This window comes from Schistocerca americana, chromosome X, assembly GCF_021461395.2.
Source record: "Schistocerca americana isolate TAMUIC-IGC-003095 chromosome X, iqSchAmer2.1, whole genome shotgun sequence".
Taxonomy (NCBI): Eukaryota; Metazoa; Arthropoda; class Insecta; order Orthoptera; family Acrididae; genus Schistocerca; species Schistocerca americana.
The window spans coordinates 709,381,830-709,395,364 of NC_060130.1; the positions used below are offsets into that span (position 1 = coordinate 709,381,830).

General features: G+C 41.1%; 1 protein-coding gene across 1 annotated transcript in view; it reads left to right on the plus strand.

Annotated features, from left to right (window-relative positions):
- Positions 1–5,353: 5,353 nt before the first annotated feature.
- The window catches only part of LOC124554877 (alpha-aminoadipic semialdehyde synthase, mitochondrial), a 292,387-nt gene continuing 284,205 nt past the window's right edge, over positions 5,354–13,535 (plus strand). Inside the window, exon 1 of the mRNA XM_047128548.1 lies at positions 5,354–5,417. The gene's annotated coding sequence lies outside the window, so the exon portion shown is untranslated. The remainder of the gene's footprint in view (positions 5,418–13,535) is intronic.

Here is a 13,535-nt window from a genome sequence, read left to right on the forward strand (position 1 = left end):
AAACTTATACTACTGTGGTAGGCGTGGGATTTGTGTCTGTCTTGGTTACAATAATGCGTTCACTACGCTGTTCACAGTAGCTTACCCGCACTCCTATTTTTTTATCCATTATTAAACCTACTCCTGCATTACCCATACTTGATTTTGTATTTATAACCCTGTATTCACCTGACCAGAAGTTTTGTTCCTCCTGCCACCGAACTTTACTAAGTCCCACTATATCTAACTTCAACCTATCCATTACCCTTTTTAAATTTTCTAACCTCCCTGCCCGATTAAGGGATCTGATATTCCACGCTACGAGCCGTAGAACGCCAGTTTTGTTTCACCTGATAACGACGTCCTCCTAAGTAGTCCCCGCCCGGAGATCCGAATGGGGGACTTGATTATACAGAACAATTCTTTCCATCTTGACATGTTTCCCGCTAGAACTTAAGTTTCTCTTGATTTTTAAATGGAACGTATGGCTTATGGAGAAATGAGGAGGGTGCAAATCTGCGCACAGTGAAGAATGGGCTGTAAATTCTGCTAATTCTATACTTTGTTGGTGGCTGTTGGGCTTGAGGGGCTATGAGGAAAGAAAATCGTTAAGGAAACCATTCTGTCGTCCGACTGCAGTGATAAGGGATAACTACATAAAACGTACATCAGAGGGCCGCTATCGAAATTGAAGCCGCACGGGATTAGCCGAGCGGTCTAAGACGCTGCAGTCATGGACTGTGCAGCTGGTCCCGGAGGAGATTCGAGTCCTCCCTCGGGCATGGGTGTGTGTGTTAGTCCTTAGGATAATTTAGGTTAAGTAGTGTGTAATCTTAGAGACTGATGACCTTAGCAGTTAAGTCCCGTAAGATTTCACACACATCATCATCGAAATTGAATCGCTGTCTTTCTAACGCAGTGTGAATCTGCCCCACTTTGCATTATAAACACATATGAGGAACCGGAGAGGCATGAAACTAAGCTCACCTGGGGACCACGCCTACCCGTCATCGTCGATTTCGTCCAGATTGGTGATATGTGCAGGGTTGGCCAGAAGTGAAAGTGACAGAAGTAGGAGCTCCAGATGGGCAAGCGTTTGGAAAAAATATCATTTTTGGCGCGGGTCGTGCGAGGTAAGAGCCATTTATGTTAGTGCAACTTCCAGGCAACGAAAGGCGCAGCCTGAAGTGTACAGAACGGTAATCCGAGGGTCGTGGGGCTGACTCACATGCGGAAAGTATTTTTCTTTTTTATTTTCAATTTTTTCTTTACTTCCATTGAAACTAAACCGAAATAATGCTCATTGTATTATACTTATTAAGATTTCCATAAATGGCATGAAAAGGAAAGGCAAAGAAATATTTGGTGGATGAGAACGCGGCAAAGTATAGGGATGTCATCATTGTTTCATTAAATCCTGGCCCACTTACGACAACCTTATACAAAAATGTTTTGACTTATATGGTAAAGCCTTATGTGTAAAAGAACGAATTTCTTCTGTTAATTGACTCGTGGTGTGTGAGGAGGATACATAAATCCACAATTGTACTACGAGATTTTTAAAGGTGAAGAATGATTACCGTCGTACAATATTAAAGTATCCCTGCCCCTCCCCCCCCCCCCCCCCCCCACCCAAACCAAATGGCACTCGCTATTGCAACACTGCGATGTCTGTTTTTATCGACAGGTAAAGAATTCGACCAAAAAGGTTTAAAATTGCTCTTATCTCACTGGGAGAGAAAATTCAATCACATCCCGCGAAGACTGCAGCAAAATACATTTTGTTCATATCTGAAAGCAGTGGTAGTAATTCACCAGTGCAAAAATTATAAATTTTAAAACACAAGAAATAAGAATAGAAAACTAATGGGCAGAGTTCAACACGCTTTTGTACGAACTGTGGATAATTTTCACACAGGAAACAGATTCTCTGTTACGAGGATTTCATTTTGAATAATGAATGCATTTGAACAGTTTCTCTGAAGCTAGTGTCGTACGCTGTAGAGGAATGAATACTCAGCATTGATACATATGTGACCTTGCTCCGAGAAATTTATGTAACACAGACGTTTTAGCGATTAACGTTCCTTGGCGCTCTTTTGATGATTATTACAATTTGTAGCCCATTTTTATCTAGTTTTCTTACATTTTGAAGCTTAGTATACAAAGTTTTCCTAAAAGTTTAAATATTAGTTTCAGGAAACTATCACAGGATACGAAACGAATAAGTTTGTTATTTTTCTGGAGTTACAACGTAATGTGTTATGATTAGATAGCGATTCTGTAAATAAAGGTTGAATTTACTTATAAGACTTCTACATAGTAGTAGCTAGGTCGTTATATGTAATTCGTGACCAGATTTTCTCAGATAATTACTGCTGTTCTTCTAAAGACGTCAATTATTTAACTATTAATTGTAGAACCTTCTTCTCTAGTTATTACTGTGCTCAGTCTTTAGGGAAAGAATTTCACTAGGTTCTAATATACCGAAGGTGAAGATTGTCTCCAGTCTTCTTGGAACTCGCTGAATAATTGTTGCTGGATTTTCGTATGAATTTATCTGTCTCGCAGCCGACGCTCTAATTCATCCCGCGTATGTAACACGCTTAGGTCGTTTCTTGGAGTTGAGGAGATGAGATCCCACAGCGTTGCCACAGTGTGCCTACCACATTATTGCCTTAAATACTGGCACAAGCACTTGTGTGTTCATTTTACCATCGACCAAACTAATGATCTACCCTCAAACCGGGAGTAACTGCTCTGAACAATGACACTACCTCTATCAAATTTCACTGTAGCCATAAAACGACGAAACAAATGGAATTTACCACACACTACCATCTGAATCCCACTTCACGTAGTGAGGTTCATCACGCACAAGAACCCTTGTTCTTTACTCTGTAGACGCATTTACATTTGATATGATCAAGAATTTGTTTCGAAAGAAAAATGCGGCCATTTATCTTGTCCGCTGATGGCTCGCGCAGCACACAACATTGTGATGAATGTTCTTTTTCCTAAAAAGGCCATTATAATTTAACGTCTCGTCGACGTCAACATCATTAGAAAGGAAGCACTACCTCTATGCGCCTAAAATGACTTAGGGAAATCTCAGAAAATTTAAAACAGTAGAGACGGACGGGCTCTTGAACTATATGGGTGCAAAGTAGTGTCTGACTACCGTATTACGATCTCCGATAGATCTATGTCAGATGCAAAATATTCATAAACAGTTGTAAACAGATAACTGCACTGCACGTTTCGCTGTAAATTTCAGTAAACGTTCGTTTTCATCAACGTAAGAATTGATAAAATATTTAGTCAAGGTGGGCAGTTCCTTAACGATAGCGAAAATATTTTCTCAGCTACAGTAGCTCATGGTTTACCAGATAAAATCATTGCAGGAAACCTAAAAGGATCGATTCACTACCTTGATAGGTCATGGAAATGTCGTGTGGCGAGGGCCTCCCGTCGGGTGCAGGTCTTTCGATTTGGCGCCACTTCGGCGACCTGCGCGTCGATGGGGATGAAATGATGATGATTAGGACAACACAACACCCAGTCCCTGAGCGGAGAAGATCTCCGACCCAGCCGGGACTCGAACCCGGGCCCTTAGGATTGACAGCCTGTCACGCTGACCACTCAGCTACCGGGGCGGACACCTTGATAGGTGGTAACACAGACACTATTTAATTGAGGCTATTTTGTACTTAGGGCAACACTTTAGATTGTACATTGTCACTGTAAAAAAACTTCGTAAAGTTCTCCAGAAGAATCATTAAAAAATCCTATAATTTTTTTAAATGAATGAAAATTATTCAAGGAAGGATTAGCAGCATACAGGCTCCTTTATGAGGCAACAGAAGAAGATTTACACAATTATAGGTGCCTCTTAGGTTGATAATAACTTTTCACTTCATAAGGCTAGACGGAATGTACGATGTCCTAACGTTCAAGCTGCAAACCGATTAACTGTGTAACCTCTTAAACGGTTGATCACCGAAAGGCTACACTTGGAGTTTATAAACCATAAGGTGAACGTCGAAAGCGTCAAAACCCACGCCTCAATAAAATATCAAAGTTGTGTTACAATAGACTCAACGTCTAAAAATATCTGACTCCTTATTAAACGTCACCGTAAAATGCAGTCCACGTAAAAAGAGAAGCGCAGTTAGCACATACAAGATCCCCGCCAGGTGGATAAAACCATAGTTCATGTAAGTCAACACCAAAACTGTGCTCGGACAGTGATGAAGGTGCTATGACAGTTTAAAGTGGTCATCGAGTGATAGGTTCTTGCACCAAGCTATTGAGAGTTCATCTTGTGTGGGGCTGACGACTTTAAACTTTCATTGCTCGTTCACAACTGTCTAAGAACAGTATTACTGGTGACCTACATGAACTATTGTTTTATCCATCTGACGGAGGTCTTGTATGTGCTAACTGCACTCCTCTTTTAATGTAGATTGCATTTTAGGACGACGCTCAAGGAGTCAAATATTTTAGGCCTTGAGTCTATTATAACTCAGTTTTGGTGTTTTACTGGAGCACGTGTTTTGACGTTTTCGATATTCACCTAATGGTTTATAAATTCCTAGTTCAGCCTTTTAAGAGGTTACACAATTAATCAGTTTACAACTTGAACGTTAGGGCATCGTACATTCTCTCTAGCCTTATCAAGGAAAAGTTATTATCACCTGAAGATGCACCTATAATGGTGTGAAACCTGTTGTGTTGCCTGATAAAGGAATCTGTATACATATAAAGCGGCCTTGAAGAATTTTCATTTACTTAAAAAAAATTTCTTTACGGTAACATTCTATTTAATAGTTATGCAGTAGTTAATTGAAAAGAGCTCTGCTTCTGCACTTTAACGGTCTTGTTTGAATGGTCGAAGTAGTAATCTAAGTTTTAGTTAGTTTATACGTAATATGACTATCCTTATTTATTGCTTGTATGCAGTATGGTCTGCTGCCTAGAGGTTACGAGACAATGTAATTTTTCCTTTATTTATTGTAATTATTATACTCTAATATTATTTAATAGCGATTTTTAGAGAAATAACATTTCCCACCTAATTCTCTAGTGACTTTAGTGACACTGTCTCCAACAAAACTCCTTACTAAGCTCCCGGTCCATTATTTTGCTTACGTTCTAGGTTACATACGACTACATGCGCTACTTCGAAAATATTATCTTAGAAAACGTGAAATCCAGGTGTGAATAAAAGTACGGCAAGTGCTCTGCAAAAACAGCCCATGTGTTGTTTGAGGTCATTCTTGGAAGCTGGAAGAGTTTTGCGGTTATCAGGACATGACCCTAGATACGACCCGGCGGGCCCCTCTCCCGAGTGTCGTAAACAGTTTCAGACGCTGCAAAGCGTGTCAGATGTCTGCGAGGGCGCACTAGCGCAGGGGCTCCACACCAGGCAAAGGAAGGTAAGTCTTACCTGATCAGCTGTGTCATGTTTTGAGGGCTCAGACACGTTGGCAGATAGTAACTTCCAAGCAAGCGGACGTAATATCAACGCTGTGGGCGTGCTCCCTTTCAATTTGAAGCTGCAAGGGAAATTTAATGGCCCTTAACCCATGCTTCTCGTTTGCAAATGTTTAATTCGTCTGCAGTAGTCAGACGAGAGTTTTTCTAAATTTATTCTCCCTGTGAAGATCCTCTGTCAGAAGGAAACATGCACCGTCGCGTCAATATGTGTCAACAATGGAAATCTTTCCACTTCGCCGAAGAATTTTTCATGGGAGTAAATTTTAGGCTTTTGTTTTCACAAAGTTGTCTGTAGCATAAGCAAATGCAGTCGATAGAGTCCGTGTATTATCAGTGTAATTTTTATCTGCAGCAATATGTTATTCGATGAGTAATGTATTAGGAAGCACGCGATGATAAAACTGAGTTATAATGTGTTTTAATGGTTGAAATGGCTCTGAGCACTATGGGACTTAACATCTGTGTTCATCAGTCCCCTAGAACTTAGAACTACTTAAACCTAACTAACCTAAGGACATCACACACATCCACGCCCGAGGCAGGATTCGAACCTGCGACGTAGCAGTCACGCGGTTCCAGACTGAAGCGCCTAGAACCGCACGGCCACATCGGCCGGCTATAATGTGTTTTATACAGACCAAGTGTGCTATTATCTTAAGTGTAAAATTTCGTACAACTATACCAGCAGTGTACTTTTGAACATTGTAGACTTAACAATGAGACATTCCTGCATCACCATCAATGAGATAACACACGTAACTAAAGAAAATGTATTGAAAGACGTAGACCTAACTGTATATTTTATTATCTAACACACAGGCAAGAAAACAATCGACACTCTGTCTTCGAAAATTTGATGGTGACACGTCTTCGGTTTCCCAAATAGCTAACAGAAGTAATTCATTAAAATACAGCATAGATAGTCGGTCATTTATTAAACATATTTCACTTTCCGTGCTGTGTTCAACTAGAAGTTGTTGTCTGAGAATGTATACGTACACCAATAGAACTTGCTGTTATCAGAGTTTCCTCTTCTTATGTCCTTCGCTAACGACTATCGTACTTCCAGTTAGACGTTCATTTTCAAATAGCCATAGCAGAATTTCAACCGTGAAACTATTTCGCACATTTCGTTAAGGCTTTTTTACGTCAACATTCCGACTGAAATAAAATTCATCACGTTTTTTCTTTCCAAATGTGTTATTTCAGTTGTCAAAAAGTTCAGTCGTCAGTGGTTTCTCCAGAACTAAAATTCGTTACGAAAGCTGGAGCACATTAACAGAGTAGTGCTTCATTTGAACTACAAATTTTTATTTGATGTGATTCTTTTGTTCTTTCGTGGAATTTAGGCCCATTCATTTGTCATGATTCTAATCCTTTCCATATCCCTATCTTCTCTGATCTACCAGCATGTATTAGTAAATTCTTTTCGATTTTCGGTTGATTCCTATTATCGTTATATCCTCCTTAGTCGTATTATTTTTCAAATGGTAACTAGCGACTAACAGGTCTTCAACGGCAGTAAGAACATCGGCATGTATAACTCATATCGTTTTTAAAGCAAGGTAGACCACTTTCTGAAATGTCATAAAATGCCTTAATTTCTAAAATTATGAATTGCAATGATATATTGGTTTTAAATAATTATTAGATATCTAAGCAAAGATAATGCAATTAGTCTCTCCCTCAGAACTTCACGCTTAGAGATGAACTGCGGCAGTACCATAATTTTCAGGGCTTACTTGAAGAAATGAAGTTTCCCTGCAATCCAAACAACATGTGATCTTTAATAGACAGCTCCTATAAGTGTTTGAAGAAAGTTCACCTACGTAATAGCAACAAACGTCTCACTGCTCCTAGTATCACTCAAGCTGTATGTTCTTCACCCATACCTAAATGTGTTCGAGTCGAATTCGCGCACCGAGCGATGTGGCTTAAAGGTTAGCACACTGAACTCCCTTTCGGGAGGACGACGATTCAAACCCGTTTGTGGCCATCCGTGATTTCCCTAAATTGCTCCAGGTAAATGCTGGGATGGTTCCTTTGAAAGGGCATGGCCGATTGCCTTCCCCATCCTTGATACAATCCGACCTTGTGGTCCGTCGCTGATGACCTCGATGTCGACGGGACGTTGAACCCAATCTTCTTTGTTTTCCTTTCGAATTCGGGTGCATACTCCGAGAAACAGGCTGAACCCTTCCACCAAAACATAAGCGAATTTAAAAGTAGATACCACGGTTAATACATCGAAAGAATGACTGATGATTCCTCCTAGCGACTGCTGACCGGATAGAAAAGAGGAGAAGAAAAAAGTACATTTGATACTAAATATTGATGTTTTTGTAACATTTTCATACTCAAGGCTAATATCTCCATTAGTTTTAGATTAGAAGCGTAGAGAAACTTCTGAACGCTCTTATTTAATACATTATTTGCCTTGACCAATGCATATTCTTTTATGCAACATTGTATTGCCATCTTTACTTGCTTAGTTAGAAACGTATCCTACAATCTAGAAGATTTTCCCTCATTTTTTAATGTTGGACATTTTCTTATGTATTGAGACCAACAGGGTTGACAACTTGCAAAAAATTCATTCAAGCAAAACTGTTACGTAGTATAACGTATACCGTCAGTTGAACTGTTAAATTTCATCTCTGCTGCCTGTATTCTGCTTTCTTCTTTTCTGGTTATTTCCCATCTTTAGCATCCATTAAGATATACCACAGTCATAATTTTACAAGAGCTAGGATGAGTTTCTATTTTTGTGTCCCTTTTAAAATTATGTCTAATTATCCTGTACGTATTTTGGAGACTTTAGTCTTATTTCTGTAACCTTTTCGCATCTGTGACTGATTGAAAAATAAAGCTATTTCAACACCACGGCGGTTTACTTGACGTGGTCCTATTCGACGGTATGTGCCGTTACCAGCAACTGCCGGGTGGTTACAATTAAAGTGCAGCTTCTGACAGAGGTTCAGTTTGGCTGTAGTTATCATATGGCAACATAGCTTGTTAAATATTCTAATGCTTTAATGCGGAACCGATTTACGCTGGAAAAAAGTTAGTTTCAACTTTGGGCTCCAGGTGGAAATCTGGCGCCATGAATGCAAGAAAGGTGTATGGAAAGGTTACCAGACGTAATGAATTAGAAACGGGACCTGGACAGAAAAATCAAACAAGTGAAAAAGGCATAATGTTGATTCCGTTATCAACCGCCGTTTACACCACTGGTGCAATACAAGCACTGGAGACATTGACAAGATGCTGTACAGCGCCAGATTTGCACCTGATGGCAAAAATTTCAACTAATTTTTTTTCCAGAGTAAATGGCTTCCGCATTAACGCTTTAGCATATCTACCAATTTCACTGCCAGGCTATAAAACCGCTCACACTGGGCCTCCGTGACTTGCTGCAATTCAATTATGACCACTTGGCATCTTGCGTAACCTATTACAGGAGAACTAGGCATCTCGTGGTATATCAGCCATGGTTCACCTTCATTTCTTTCGTGTTTAGTGCTTTGTTCGAGTTTACAGTCATACTCACTGTCAATGAATATTTCAGCACCAACGAAGGATCGAACCTAGGCCTTCTGCACCAGTAGTGCACTACTTACCTGCTCAGCCAACAAACTTTCTTATCAATGATACCAGGGCCTAAAAATTAAAATTAAGTAATTTGCTCAGTTGGCTTAGTCTCAATATTTTTTTTGTTTTTTATTTACATCGCTACTATCCTTCGGCTATCAGCACTGTCCCTTTTTGGTCAGGGTAACATGCAATTAGTCTTTTGGATCTTGCGTAATTGAAAGATTAACAGAAGAAATCATCATCTCTATTGTATTATTAACGCCAGTTGTTGCTGCTTTTAATACAGATAATATTTGTACCTCTTTTCGCTATCGTCTTGATCCGAATATATTAAAAATCGCGATAAGAGAGGTGCTTGTACGAAAATCTGCAGGAATCGTGAGAGAAGTATGTATTTTATAAAATTTACAATTTCATTGTCCAGCTGTACAGAATGTCACCCTGTTTGTAACGATAAACGTGACACGCGAATCATTTACTTATTTTAGTACGTACATATTGTTTTCAAGCAGGTTTATCGGCAGACCGCAGAAAAATTAATTTACTTTTTACACCTCCCGATGTCACTCGACAAGGTGAAAACGAGACGAACTGTAGAGCAGCGCATAAACGCTTGTGTGTTTTTCGCTGCTTATCACTGCAGAGCGTAGCGTCTGTTGCTAAGTACGTACAAATATTTTACAAGAGTCAGCCGCTACAGTCCGAATGCTCGAAGATAACTCCGAGCGGTAACTGGTTGCTGTATGCAGCTGAACTCTTAGAGCTTATGAAACATCATGGACGGTATTCGTCGTTATATTAGCTATTTTTAAATGTAAAATATCTATAACTAATATAGTTCTGTACTTTATGGGTATGGTAGCCAACATAATAAGCTATTTTTCTTATAAACATATTTTTCTGCAGCATCCATCGTCTCTTGTTCATCAGTTTTTCTTTCCCCAGTGCTGTCTCTCTGTCTCTCTTGGATTATGATGTAGCTGCCTCTTTCCTTGTCTATGACCTACCAACTTCTTCGTCTATCTCTTTCTTCTGGCCCTCTTCGACGCGCAAGTCGCCGAAGTGGTGTAAGCCCTTTTTACACGAGCGACCTCCCTCGCTCTGTTTGTGGATGGAACAGGAAAGGAAGCGACTAATAGTGGTACAGGGTACCTTCCGCCACGCACCGTACGGTGGATGGCGGAGTATCTATGTAGATGTTGATTTACATGTACAGTAATAAAACGCCAGGGGCGCTGGTGTGGACTCACTTGTTTCAAGAAGACAATTGAGACAAGAAAGTCGATTGTGTAAAAGCGGCTTTAAAGAGGAAGCCTCGAATCATGTGGATGAACAACCACAGACGAGGTCTCCCTGGCAATAATGCCGTACCATCATTTCATTTATCGCCCTCACTGTTTTGGTTTGTCACTAGGCGGCCCCTCTTTCAGTCGTAGGTAATCCTCAATGAGAACGACTCTTTTTATTATATTGTACAGCTAAAGAATGACAACAAGTGGACGAGACTTTCTAGTTCACAGAGCCCGTGACCCGAAACATGTGGCCTCACCTTCTGCAGGAAGTGGTGTTGCTGATCATAGGCGCAACTAAGGAGAAGTCAACGTTCTGTGGAAATATTTTGTTCTTATAGTTCGAGCTTAAGGCGTACGATGATGCAATTCAATTTCAGTTCTCATAGAGGTTTTATTTATTTCAAAATGGTTCAAATGACTCTGAGCACTATGGGACTTAACATCTGAGGTCATCAGTCCCCTAGAACTTGGAACTACTTAAACCTAACTAACCTAAGGACAACACGCACATCCATGCCCGAGGCAGGATTCGAACTTGCGACCGTAACGGTGGCGCAATTCCAGACTGAAGTGCATAGAACCGTTCGGCCACAAGAGCCGGCGTATTTATTCATTCTTTTACATTTACAGCATGTTATCTTGATAAATAAATAGATTGTACCGTCACATATGGTTAGATAGTAATTGTGTGTAATAATTATTCATGCATCCTTCATACAAATGCTACCATCCATAGTAGTGGCAACTTGAAACATAGTGGGCTGAAGTTGTTAGCGTACAGGAGCGAGGTTCAAAGCGTTGCTCACCTCTCCTAATTTCGGTTTCCTGTAATTTAATTAAACCACTTAAGGCTAATGTGAGGATAGTTTCCTCGAAAAAGACATAATATTCTCAATACTGTCGAATCCGTGTTCGTGTAGTGTCACCTCGTTGCTGTCACGTCGTTAACGCATAATATTCCCGCTTTTCCCCTGCAATCTAAAATTTTTCCACGGATGTAGGGCTTTAGCAACAATAAATTGAAAAAACAAGGATATTAGCATTTTTTACTTATTCGTCCACTTATTTATTTCGATTTTTGCCTAAATGACACTCATCCTATCCTACGACCTGCCTACAGTGCCTGTTGTGGCCAGGAGCAGATCGTGTTGAATTCTTCTCTGAACGATCTGGTATAATAATTTTAAAAAAATCTACTTGTGAGTAGAACGGCCGCTTAGTGATTGATGATAGTAAGTCCGATAGATCCAGTCTTAGGGTTAAGAAATTTGAGTCTTTTACATATTGCTTATTTGTAAAAAAATGCAGATGGAGAATTCAGTTAATGCTAAAGGGTATACTTAATTAGTACAAGTGAAAATAGGAATCCAGGATTAGTCAAACCTAAAGTGTAGAAAACAATGTGGAGACTGAACTACACTACTGGCCATTAAGATTGCTACACCACGAAGATGACCAGCTACAGACGCGAAATTTAACCGACAGGAAGAAGATGCTGTGATATGCAAATGATTAGCTTTCCAGAGCATTCACACAAGGTTGGCGCCGGTGGCGACATCTACAACGTACTGACATGAGGAAAGTTTCCAACCGATTTCTCATACACAAACAGCAGTTGACCGGCGTTGACTGGTGAAACGTTGTTGTGATGCCTCGTGTAAGGAGGAGAAATGCGTACCATCACGTTTCCGTCTTTGATAATGGTCGAATTGTAGCCTATCGCGATTACGATTTATCGTATCGCGACATTGCTGCTCGCGTTGGTCGAGACCCAATAACTGTTAGCAAAATATGGAATCGGTGGGTTCAGGAGGGTAATACGTAACGCCGTGCTGGATCCCAACGGCCTCGTATCACTAGCAGTCGAGATGACAGGCATCTTATGCGCATGGCTGTAACGGATCGTGCAGCCACGTCTCGATCCCTGAATCAACAGATGGGGACGTTTGCAAGACAACGACCATCTGCACGAACAGTTCGACGACGTTTGCAGCAGCATGGACTATCAGTTCGGTGACCATGGCTGCGGTTACCCATGACGCTGCATAACAGACAGGAGCGCCTGCGATGGTGTACTCAACGACGAACCTGGGTGCACGAATGGCAAAACGTCATGTTTTCGGATGAATCGAGGTTCTGTTTACAGCATCATGGTGGTCGCATCCGTGTTTGGCGACATCGCGGTGAACGCACATTGGAAGCGTGTATTCGTCATCTCCATACTGGCGTATCACCCGGCGTGATGGTATGGGGTGCCATTGGTTACACGTCTCGGTCACCTCTTGTTCGCATTGACGGCACTTTGAACAGTGGACGTTACATTTCAGATGTGTTACGACCCGTGGCTCTACCCTTCATTCGATCCCTGCGAAACCCTACATTTCAGCAGGATAATGCACGACCCTATGTTGCAGATCCTGTATGGGCCTTTCTGGATACGGAAAATGTTCGACTGCTGGCCTGGCCAGCACATTCTCCAGATCTCTCACCAACTGAAAACGTCTGGTCGATGGTGGCCGAGCAACTGGCTCGTCACAATACGCCAGTCACTACTCTTGATGAACTATGGTATCGTGTTGAAGCTGCATGGGCAGCTGTACATGTTCACGCTATCCAAGCTCTGTTTGACTTAATGCCCAGGCGTATCAAGGCCGTCGTTACGGCCAGAGGTGGTTGTTCTGGGTACTGATTTCTCCGGATCTATGCACCCAAATTGCGTGAAAATGTAATTACATGCCAGTTCTAGTACAATATACGAGGGTTGTCCAGAAAGTAAGTTACGATTGATCGCGAAATGAAAATCACAGTGTAAATCAGAAATGTTTCATTTGTAACAGTTAGCTACACCTTTCAGCTACTTCTCTACGTAGTCGCCGTTCTGAATCAGACATTCGTCGTAGCGTTGTACCAACATCATAGAAGGCAGCCGCCAGTGCTTTCCGCCAATTCTCTACGCTGGCCTAAAGCTCGTTGTCTGTGCCAAAATGTTGTCTTCATCGCCAGCGGTTCGTTTGAGCAGAGATGAAACTCAGTGGGAGACAATTACGGGCTGTATTGTGGGTAACCAAACATTTCCAATTGAAACGATGCAGGAACACCTTCATTGCCCCTGCAGAATGAGGCTGAGAATTGTCTTGAAGAAGAAACCGCACGACAGTCATGTAATGTTGG